This window comes from Trichechus manatus, unplaced genomic scaffold (assembly GCF_000243295.1).
Source record: "Trichechus manatus latirostris isolate Lorelei unplaced genomic scaffold, TriManLat1.0 scaffold00191, whole genome shotgun sequence".
In the NCBI taxonomy this organism is placed as follows: Eukaryota; Metazoa; Chordata; class Mammalia; order Sirenia; family Trichechidae; genus Trichechus; species Trichechus manatus.
In genome coordinates, this window is record NW_004444127.1 from 3,552,488 (window position 1) to 3,562,536 (window position 10,049).

The 10,049-nt window shown below is 38.7% G+C and overlaps 1 protein-coding gene across 4 annotated transcripts in view; it reads right to left on the reverse strand.

Annotated features, from left to right (window-relative positions):
• The window catches only part of CELF1 (CUGBP Elav-like family member 1), an 84,748-nt gene that overhangs the window by 65,979 nt on the left and 8,720 nt on the right, over positions 1–10,049 (reverse strand). For 2 of the 4 annotated variants that reach the window (XM_023741829.1, XM_023741827.1), the window contains exon 1: positions 7,212–9,685. The exons of the other annotated variants lie outside the window; for them this stretch is intronic. The gene's annotated coding sequence lies outside the window, so the exon portion shown is untranslated. Of the gene's footprint in view, positions 1–7,211; positions 9,686–10,049 lie in introns of those variants that run through there. 4 annotated transcript variants of the gene reach the window in all.

The window sequence follows — 10,049 nt, forward strand, 5'->3', positions numbered from 1 at the left end:
TCTTGCTATACTGCCTATCTTGGGATTCATCAGCCTCCATAGCCTGTGAGCTGACAGCCTGCCGTCTTACCTGCTGATCTAGGATTCATCAGCCTCTGCAGCCTGTGAGCCAGCAGCCTGCCAACTGACCTCCCAATCTTGGGTTCATCAGCTCCTGCAGCTACATGAGTCAGGAGAAGCCTCCAGCTTGACACCACAGACTTGGGACTTTCCAGCCTCTACAACCACATGAGCCATTTCCTTGAGATAACTCTCTCTCCCTTTCTCTCTCTTTATATATATGCTTCACTGGTTCTGCTTGTCTAGAGAACCCAACCTAAGACACAATTCAAACTGAACCTGAATTACTTGTATATGACAGACTGATTAACTTCACAATGCTTTTTCAAAAAAAAGTTTTCAAGGAAATTTTAGCCTATGAATTACCACCACAGCTCACATCAGGGGACTTAACATGAGAACAGAATTCCTTAGGCGTGCTGAGGGATATCCGACTAGATTACGTCCTCTCTTACCAGCAGTACTTTAAAAAAAAAAAAAAAGGAAAGCATCCAGTTTCATACCTCCAATCCCACCCTGTAGCAAAGAAATAATAGGAGACAGGAATGGGGGGGGAAACTGGAGCATGAAAGGCTGGAATGAAGGCAACTGATAAACAAACAAGTAAACAAAGAAGCTATCTATTCATCTTGCTAGTAAGAGGTAATATATGAGAATTGCCACCACCTTATGCCTCAATTCGTAAAAGGCATTTTTAGATAAAAGAAAAAATTAGGCTTCATCTAAGCTATGATAAAAGAAAAAAATGCTTCTGTTACTGAAACATTTAAGCCTAAAATGTTTAGGTTCTCATGGCAACCTGCACATACCGTATATAAAGCACATATTTAGACGCTTAACTAGTAAACGCAAAATGTGACATATGTGCAATGTGGGCGACATTATTCTGGGAACCTTAACTTTAAAAATCCTCCAACTTTTATTTTGCAGCCCCAAAGATGATATAATAGAGTCAATGATGCAGAAGGTGCAAGCTCAAGGAAGAAGAGGTACAAAGAACATAAATAGAAGCAAAGAGATGAAAGACAAGAAGAAAATTCAGACTATGAGAAAGTTTCTGAACATGGCTCCCCCCACTGTGAATCAACCTGTAAATGGAGGCTTAAAAATCAAGATTGCTAGTAAGGACATATACCAAGACATCATTTCGGATGTTCTTTAATTGTGGGCCCAGTCAAAAAGGACATGGTCACAGACCTGACAGTTTGGTAAATGTGGCACTGACTCCAAGGCAGCTTGGAGAAACCGATGGTCGTTACTCTCTCTTTTCTAGGAGCTCATGGAATATGGATGTTTGGCATTAAGAAGCAATATCAGAGCTAAAAGAATGGTTAAGGGATTGGGAGAGGGATACAGAACTTTAAGAAAAAGAGAGAAAAAGAAAAGGACTATACTTAGGAGTCAGAAGATGGTAGTCTTTTATGTCCCATCATGTCTCACTAGGGAACCAAATAAAGGTACAACACATAGTTTTCTCATCTACTAAATGACTCATACAAAGGATAATTCTATCTAGCTGCCCACAGGAACTCCATCATAATCCATGGATTCCCTTTCTCAATACTTGAAGTTGGTATGAATGCTACCTATCTTAAAACTATATTTCCATGTCTCTTCTGTTACGGTTAAATTACTCCTACTTTTCAATATAAAAAACAAAACAAAACAGGTAAACAGTTTAGGGAAGGTACACAGTATCTTATCAGGGCAGTTAACAGATGTGCCTATTTTCCTACTATTTCAAAAGTAAGAACTTCTAGAATGAGATATAGCTTTTACATTACTGATTAATAGTTATGCTACTACATGAAACAGACGGGTTACAAAAATACAACCATTTCATTACTGTCATGAGGCTGGGCCTCAATAAGCAAGAAAGGTACAGGAAAAGAGCACAGAACTTGGAATGAGAGGACTAGTATGGTAGCCTAGTCACGTTCTACCACTTAAATACCTGGATGCCCCAAATAAGTCACTAATCTCACTAAGGTTCCTAATGTCAAGCTTGTCTATAAAATGGTGGCAATGCAGACATCTCTCTTTCTCTCTGTGGGTCAACGTGAAGTCCAACAGCTAGTTCCTTTCATTACAATACAATCTGGCACGCTCTGTTATCGAGGAAAACTTTGTACAATGAACTTCCATGCAAAAATTCACTGGTCAAATTAAGAACCAGAGTAACAACCAAATAACAAATATGTTTTCAGGTAAATGAGGGAAAATGGCACTGTAGATGAGGCTAGGATTAGAGATTCCTTTCAGAACCATGCCACAACCTGCTAATGACTCAAATAACTTTTTGATTATCTTAAGTACATTGGCTGCAAAACAAGAAATGCGGGTGGTCATGAAATTCCAGAATATTAGAATATTAAAAATTCAGCCACATTTTCATTATAGCATTCTCTACTGTGATGAAGTCAAGACAGCAAAAGTCTGCCAACAGCCTCATTTTCACTTTAATTTTCTGGTAAGACAAAAAAAATTAACTCTGGAGCCAAATTCTCCATTTTTAGGTATGGCAAATTCTTCGAAGGAAAAAAAATCTGTGGTTACAAGAAGCTGAAAACATTCCTGCATAACTTATTAGAAAATATAAATTTATGTTTTGCTTCTTAAATTAAAAGGTATGAAACATCCTCACACTTAGAATCTTAAATGTTTCAAGTAGCTCTAAAAGAGGAACATGAAATAAAAGCTGAAGCACCAGCAGAGTATCAAATGGCCCTCACAATGAGCAATGTGACATTCAAAACATGGACCTAAAAAACCTTTTTTTCGCATGTGCAATTAATAATTACCAAAATAATGCTGGTTATGAACCAAAAACTCACTTTTGTGTAAATGTATCTACTCTAAACAATGACAAAAGCACTCACAAATGCATCATGAAAACACAAAACAACTTGCCTATTTGACTTTTTATTTTGTTTTAAAAATATTTTGCAGCCTCTTCTGGTACTCTTTACCTAACAATCATTGCATCTAAACAAGCACATTATAAAGTACTTAAAGCTCAATATAGCATTTATCATCATCTCTTCCCTGTTAAAAGACTTCGCTGTTTAAAGACCGTTGTTAGGCGCCATCAAGTCGGTTCCGACTCATAGCAACCTTATGAACAACAGAACGAAACACTACCCAGTTCTGCATCATTCTCACAATTGGTGCTATGTTTGAACCCATTGTTGCAACCACTGTGTCAATCCATCTGGTTAAGGGTATTCCTCTCTTTCACTGACCCTCTACTTTACCAAACATGATGTCCTTTTCCAGGGATTGGTCCCTCCTGGTAACATGTCCAAAGTATGTGAGACGAAGTCTCGTCATCCTCACTTCTAAGGACATTCTGGCTGTACTTCCTGCAAGACAGATTTGCTCGCTCTTCTTGCAGTCCATGGTATATTCGATATTCTTCACCAACACCATAATTCAAATCCATCAATTCTTCTTGGGTCTTCCTTAATCACTGTGCAGCTTTCACATGCATATGAGCCAACTGAAAATATCATGCCCTGGGTCAAGCACACCTTATTCTTCAAAGTAACAGCTTTGCTTTTTAATACCTTAAAGAGGTCTTCTGCAGCAGATTTTCTCAATACAATACGTCATTAGATTTCCTGACCGCGGCTTCCATGGGCGTTGACTGTGGATCTAAGTAAACTGAAATCCTTGACAACTTCAATATTTTCTCTGTTTATCATGTAGCTTACTGGTCCAGTTATGAGGATTTTTGTTTTCTTTATGCTGAGGTATAATCCATGCTGAAGGCTGTAGTCTTTGATCTTCTCAGTAAGTGCTTCAAGTCCTCTTCACTTTTAAAAATCTAAAAAAACCCAAACCCCCTACCGTGAAGTCAGTTCTGAGTCATAGCAACCCTACAGGACAGATTAAAACTGCCCCACAGGGTTTCCAAGGAGTGGCTGGTGGATTCGAACTGCTGACCTTTTGGTTAGCAGCCGAGCTCTTCTCTGAGTCACGAGACTAGCTTGCTCCAAGTATGGCATTCTCTTTTCAAAGTTCTAGGGTTTAGCCATGACATATTTCTTTAAAGAATTACCTGTCTTATCATGACTGACAACCATGACTTAAATGGAGATACACAGGCTAATGAAAAACATTCTGGAATTATTCTGATTTACAACTGCTATTTTAAAAGGGGAGAAAAACAAAAGGTACAGTTTTAAGATGGGAAGGTCACATAACACTATCTTCTCTATGAACTCAGGCAGCGAGGTTTTTCCCAACTACACAGGTAACCTCTACCCGAGACAAGAGAAGGCAGAGGCCACCTACCCAGGCAGGATGCTGTAGAAGAGATTCCGCCACAAGATAGAAGGTTTCCCTGTGTGACCCCCAAGGCCCTTTCCTAACCTCAGAAACTGTGACATCATTATTAAAAGTAGAAAACATGCCAAATCCAATGTGTGGGCAACGACAGCAGAACAGTGTGCTGGGAAAATCAGAAGACCTGGGTTGGAATCCTACTTCTGCCTCTATGTGAACCTAAGTATAAGTAAGGCTTTTCACTTTGCTCATTTGCAAAATGAAAGGATTAAACAAGAAAAAAATCTCTGAAGATTCAAACACTGTGAGCCTATGGCTTACTTCCTCTTCCTCCTGTGCCTGCCTTGGCCACCCACCACCTTCCCACTGCTACACCTTACCATAATTAGGCAGTTTTTTAAAGCATCTAATTAATGGAACACAGAAATTAAAACCTTTAACTTTATTTTCTATTTCTGGCTCATTGCAAATGTGCAACAGCATTTTATCAAGGAGTAGTTAATGCCACACAGTTCTTGATATACTGGCTTTTCTTTGAACCCCAGTGACAGTTACACAGTGACAAGTTGTAAGCAAGGAGATTGTTACCATGGGGACCCACTAAGATTCCTGGGGGTGGATCTGGCAGGCTTTTTTTTTTTTTGGTAAAAGCATCTTTTAATGTTCTGGATCTGGCAATTCAGAAAGCCTGATCTTATTTTTCTTCAGCAAGCTGCCTTTAAGAAATATTAGCATGTAGCACACAGTTCTGGAGAAATATTAAAAGCTGCTTTAGTGGCTTTCTCTTGCAGAAGAAGAGCTAAATATATTCAAGTCTTAATCTTTCCCCTCCCTATTCAACTCGATGAAGTTACAGTGATCTGTGTATGCTATTATTTCTCTCCGGTCCACCATACTGTATAAATTATATTACTTATTATTTTTCCTATCAAGAGCTCAAAGTTCTTCAAAGCAAGTTTCTACTCAAGAAATGTCTGCTTCCCTACGTGATTACATGAGAAACGTATCAGACACACAAAATTATAATAAACAAAACTGACTGGACCAGAACAAAGAAGTGTAAGTTTAAATTCCAAGTCTGCCTCCAAAAATGCTGTATGTGGACAAAGGTGATGTAATTCAGGGAGATGAACTGCTACTCCCAGCTAAATGTGTGCTGCTACTCTGCTCCCCAGAGACCTGTTCTGTTAGACGATACCTTAAGAAAACAGATCACTTACAAGTCTGATCTCTGGATCTGGTTTGTTCAGAGGAGAAATGGAGCAGTCAGAATTCAAAAGAAAACATTTTTCTAAGCTGTGAGCTTCCTGGAACACAGTAAAGTCTTTCTTAGCCCACAGAAAAGTTAGAGCAGACAAATGAACATTAATACATAAAAATGGCACTTGATTTCATATCAATAATCTAGAACTTCAGCTATCCTAGGCCTGACCCACAATGACTTGAAGGCTAGAAAGTATCTGAAACAAAGCTCAAAAAGTGTCCCTGACAAAAATAGGCAGTATATAGAGACCAAAGTTTATTAGTGTTTACCAGGGGCAAGAGGGAGGGGGGAAGGGGATTACTGCTCATGGAGTAATGAGTTTTGGTTTACAATGATAGAAAAACCACGTTGATTAAGGGTGGGGTTGCATAGCTGATTAATGTAATTGCTGTCAGTAAGTTGTACACCTGTAAAGGCAAAAGTTGTGTGAAAGATATATCTACAACGACAAAAAAAAGAGTAACTGCTGAGGTTGCTTATGTACAACCAAACATCTCATGGGATTTAGTTCCTTGGTTTGGAGGTTTAGGGTCATGGTTTCATGGGACTTACATCATATTTACTGTTTCTGTTCTACTTCCTAGTTCACTGTGCAGTGCCTGGGGTCTTAACAGCTTGCCAGGGGCCATCCAAGGTACGATTGGTCTCTACTCACCTGGAGCAACGAAGGACTAAGGAGAGTCAGGAATAGGAGGAGAAAATGGAATGTGAGGCTAAATGCCTCCATGAACAACTGCCCCCTTTGCCAGGAGATCGAAAAACTGGATGGTGCCTGGCTACCGTTTACTGAACATTTTGATAAAAGATTCTATAGAATCCTGATCAAAAGGGAGAAAATGCAGAACAGAATTTCAAATTTTAATGGACTCTAAGACTTTCTGCAGCCATGGAGGTTGGATGAACCCCTAAAACTATTGCCTTGAGATAATCTTGAAACCTTAAACCAAAGATACCCTCTGAAGTCTTCTCAAAATCAAACAATAGTTTAGCTTAACTAGTAAAGAATGTTTGCCGTAAGCATTGAGCTCTTTTAAAATGTATTCATATGGGATCAAAGTGACAACAGCAACTGGAAAGATTAGACAGGAAACTTAGGGGGCAGTGAGTTAATGTTACTGGGAGAGAAACAACTTGGAAAAGGAGGGTAAGAATGTTGCGCAACTCGAAAAATGTAATCAATGTCACTGAACTGTACATGTAGAAACTGAACTGGTGTATGTTCTTCTGTGTATATTCTCAACAACAAAATAAATCATAAAAACAAACAAAAAAAGAAATACCTGGGAAACCTTAAAAAAAAAAAAAAAGTTATATGAACAGCACCATAGCCCCCAAAAAAGTGTCCCTGAGCTCACAAGTCTTTTGTTTACCTTAAACTAATAATTATTGAAAAGCCTAAATATAAATGTCACTAAGATAAATTATGTTGAAAATGAAATCCATAACTGTTTTATAGAAGTAACAGAAATCTCAAATTCACAAGCCAAAAGGAAAGAAAAATGGCTCTAAGGAGATAGAATACACCATTAGCTGAAGTAGGAAATAGGCATTAAGATATCCCATAAAAATATTTTTTCTGGTTTTGATACTATTTACTTACCTAGGTTTTGTCATAATAGGTCCACAAGGGTTATTTCTAAATAGTTTCCCAGTCCCATCACCATAATCTATAATCCAGACTGGTTCAGTAAAGAGTTTGCAAGCTTTTTTTTAATGACACTTGTAAATGTATCCAGAGGCTATTAAACAAAAACAGCATACAATAAATACACAATAAGCATGGTATCCTTCCATAATTATTTCCCATAAACTTGAAAGGGAAGTGCAAGGGACAAGGCCAGAGGATAGCTCTGCCACATTAGTTTAGTATTAGTCTAGAGACAAAAGGGAGAGACACATGCCGCAGGAGAGAGGCCAACTCCTGGGTGCTCTGTTCGTTTTTACTACTGGTTTACAGTTTCCTTGATTTTATTTTTAATGTCTTGGCCCAGAAAAGCAGAAGAGCACAGAATGCCAGCAGTATCAGATTCTCCTTCTCTTCTTCTCTGCAGCTACAGAAAACAGAGCCAGAATCAAGGTTGTCTAGGAACCTTATGACTTTGTCCAAGCAATACACAATATGAGGTTGCAAGATCACAGAGGATTTTACGTTACAAATCTTAGCCCATTTAATATCTTTCAATGGAAGCTGCTTACTTTTTTCTTCCCAAAAACTCCTTAAAACTTTAAAGTAGTCTGATCATCTTCAGAAGACAAAATGATTTGTACAAAGTACAATAAAAATAAATAAAATAAACCACTTAACTATTAAAAAAAAAAAAGATTTGGGCAAACAAAAAATTGACAGAATTTCAATCTAAAAAGTTTTCTTCCTGGTCCAAGTCCTCAGTACTGAATTGTCTTAAAACATAGAATTAAGGTGTCATTTGACCTGACGTGAAGTATTCAACAAATATTTATCGAGTACCTACTTTGTGCAAGGCCTCGTACAAGTAAAAGTAAGCACTATGGACTGTAAAACTTCCTCTATACACAGCATTTGTCCAATATTATACACACACTACATGAAAGCATAATATTGTTTAGATACATATTTGCAATCATAGTTTGGTCTCCTAGGTTAAATAATGTCTTCCAGATTTTTTCTGCCCTACAAATGTATTCATTCCTGGTTGTATACAAATCCACATTTCAAAGCTGGCTCTTGTCTCTTTTTAATTCCTGCTCATTAATATTACAGGGAAATTTTACATTCCCCTGGAATAAAGTCTTTCAACTTAACAGAAGCCAAATGATCACAGGAAGAAAAAATTAAATTAGAAGCATTAAAATGTCTTTCTCAGAGCTTCCCTCTCTCCCTCATTAACATTTTTCAAAGAGAAAACCACCACTGTGATGCTCCTGTTACAGATCATTCATGAAGTTACTAACTGAACTGGGACCAGACAGACTCCATCAACTGGGCACAGAGCCACTCACCATTACCCTTTGTTTAAAGTCTCAACTGCCGGTCAACCCACATTATTGTGTTCCACTCAAGCCCATCAATTTTTTTTTTAAAGAGGAAACAATCAGGAAACTAAAACAAATGTGTTACTTAACCAGAAATGAAGAACCAAATCCACACACCTCACAAACATATTCTCTAAAAATGATGGCTCACTTTAAGTTTCCTGTCTGAAATTGTAGTATTATTTTGCAATTATCAAAGTTATATGCTTAAAAGAATTAGTTATAAGTAATCATCAAAAACTTGTGGAAAACTTCACAATCTTGATTTGGCAAAGCACCAGAGAGAAGCACTCTATATACCAAAAAAAAGCAACAACACAGGAAACTCTACACTGCAGACAGAACCAAGACCCCAAGCAGCCTCAGACCCTGGGGACAGGGGACTGTTGAGAAAGAGGCACACTTCCAAAGAGCCATAATCCTAGGCATGACTACTCTAAAATTCAAATTAATTTAAGAAGCGTTATGTAGTGTTCTGCACTGTCTTATTCAAAGCTCTTTTAGTTGAAAATTAACAGAAATCCCCTTCAAACTAATTTAAGCAAAAAATGGAATTTAAATTGAAAGAATACTGGTGTATCTCAAAAAACCCAAAACTGAAAGTTCAATAGGGCCACACCTGGAAAGCCTTTATGCACCCAGGCTTCTAGCTGTACGTGGATGGCTGCCTCTCTCTCTAGAGCTGCAATTCTCACCTATGCTTCTCTCTGGACCAATCTACTTAATTCTCCCTCTCTGCAGACAGGCCTTCATTGCTTCCACATTTGAGCCTGAACTTGGTTGTACCCCAGCATCTGAGTTTACATGATCTGAGTTCCCGAAATTTAGGTGACCTGTTTGCTCCCTAAAAATCTGAATCTCAGGGAACTAAATAGATAAGTGGTAACTTTGGTGAAGGGTAAGACAGTACACAATACTGGGGAAGCCAATACAACTTGTACAAGGAAAGGTCATGGAAGCTCCACAGACACTTCCAAACTCCCTGAGGGACTGAACTGCTGGACAGAGAGGGCTGTGGGGCCCACGGTCTTGCGGAACATCTAGCTCAACTGACGTAACACAGTTCATAAAGACAATGTTCTACATTCTACCTTGATGAGTAGCGTCTGGGGTCTTAAAAGCCTGTGAGCAGCCATCTAAGATACTCCACTGGTCTCACCCCTACAGGAGCAAGGGAGAACAAAGAGAACAAGATACAAGGAAAAGATGAGTCCAAAGGACTAATGGACCACAGCTACCACGGCCTCCACCAGACTGAGTCCAGCACAGCTAGACGATGCCCGGCTATCACCACTGACTGCTCTGACCAGGATCACAATAGAGGGTCCTGGACAGAGCTGGAAAAGGATGTAGAACAAAATTCTAACTCACAAAAAAAAGACCAGATTTACTGGCCCGGAAGACTGGAGAAACCCCTCAGAGTATG